Source organism: Myotis lucifugus, unplaced genomic scaffold (genome assembly GCF_000147115.1).
Source record: "Myotis lucifugus unplaced genomic scaffold, Myoluc2.0 scaffold_254, whole genome shotgun sequence".
Classification (NCBI taxonomy): Eukaryota; Metazoa; Chordata; class Mammalia; order Chiroptera; family Vespertilionidae; genus Myotis; species Myotis lucifugus.
Genome location: NW_005871302.1, coordinates 1,441,179 through 1,442,512, shown reverse-complemented (window position 1 = coordinate 1,442,512; position 1,334 = coordinate 1,441,179). Strand labels below are relative to the sequence as shown.

Below are 1,334 nucleotides of genomic sequence, written 5' to 3'. Positions count from 1 at the left end.
TTGCGCTTTAAATGAAATCTTTGAAGGTTTCTGCCAACGTGTACCAGAACTTTTTCCTAAAACTTTTAATAAAAAAAAAAATGGGGTATGCTGTTTTCTGACCACTGCCCTCATGAGAAATGTTAGTGAAGATTTCTACCCATGGCCAGGAAACCAGCTGACAGAAGTTTGATCTTCCAACAGTGCCAGGTGTGGGTGCTAACTGTTGTCTGCCATGACTGCTAAACTGCAGTGCCAGCGCTGAAGAAGGGAGGCACTGAAATTAGTAGTCTGACTAAGAGCAAATGCCCTCTTCTTGTGACATGTCAAGTGATGACACTGGTTGGCAGCCCCCTTCTCTTGGTAGGTGTGTGGAAGGAGAGGAGTTAAGAGAGAGCAGAGGAAATAGAATCTCCTTGCTAGCCCTGAGGCCCAAGGCCTTCCAAAGCACCAATCACCAAGGTTTCAGTTACACGGAGGCAAGTCCCAGGGTCCTAGAGAGAGAAAGAAGGGGGAGGCGGGTATTGAATAAGGGAGATGTGGCTGTAGAACGGAATATTAGAATTACTCTCCACCAAATGCCAAGGCTGCCTGTTTTTACTCCACAGGAATACGTAGCCGTTTTTCCAGAACGGGCCTGTTAAACCCTCTGAAAGAACAGAAAGTGATGAACCTGGGTCTTGTTCTGGCTCCATTGTGTACTGGGCTGGGTGGCTTCGGCTGAGCTATTAAACATTCCTTGGCTTGAATATCCTTCATTGGGAACAATACCTGCCCTGCCTGCCTCACAGGGTTTCTGGAAGATCTGATGAGATAACGAACCCAACCTCCCTGAAAAAACACCATAAAGCACTCCTCACACAGAAGGGAAGAATATTACTGTTCCAATTACCAGGAGCCCATCAGAGCGTTGGCCTGTGGGTGGAGAGTTCTAGAGAATGGAAGGTCACCTTGTTTCTTTAGCCGTCACTCTGCACCCCATCTCTTCCAGGCAGGACAGCCCGGACAGGGAGAGGGTGGGGAAGGGATCAAGTGTCCCAGAAGGCAAAGCCCGACGTCTCAGTCAGATGTTCTGGGCTCACCAGCCCCCACACATGCCAAGTCCTTTCTTGCATTGGATCGAAGTCTTTCCTTTTACTTCTTCAAGCTTATTTCTTCCTGTTCTACCCACAGATTTCTCTACCTGCTGAAACAGGACATCATTGTTAGTGTTTATCCACTATTGAAGAACATGACCCAAAGTTGCCAAATTACCATTCCTGGGGTCTCGAGTCAAAGTGTAATAAACACCAAGCATCTGCTTTTGGAAGGGACCTTGAAGAACCCCTTTATTTATAAAGTTTCAATGTCTTATC

At 46.9% G+C, this 1,334-nt stretch overlaps 2 long non-coding RNA genes across 2 annotated transcripts in view; one reads left to right on the top strand and one right to left on the bottom strand.

Moving 5' to 3' along the window:
* Positions 1–728, top strand: part of LOC111827947 — a 4,573-nt gene extending 3,845 nt beyond the window's left edge. Inside the window, exon 2 of the long non-coding RNA XR_002831693.1 lies at positions 588–728. This is a non-coding gene — a long non-coding RNA (uncharacterized LOC111827947). The remainder of the gene's footprint in view (positions 1–587) is intronic.
* Positions 1–1,334, bottom strand: part of LOC106698869 — a 6,865-nt gene that overhangs the window by 4,239 nt on the left and 1,292 nt on the right. Inside the window, exon 2 of the long non-coding RNA XR_001350259.2 lies at positions 930–1,165. This is a non-coding gene — a long non-coding RNA (uncharacterized LOC106698869). The remainder of the gene's footprint in view (positions 1–929; positions 1,166–1,334) is intronic.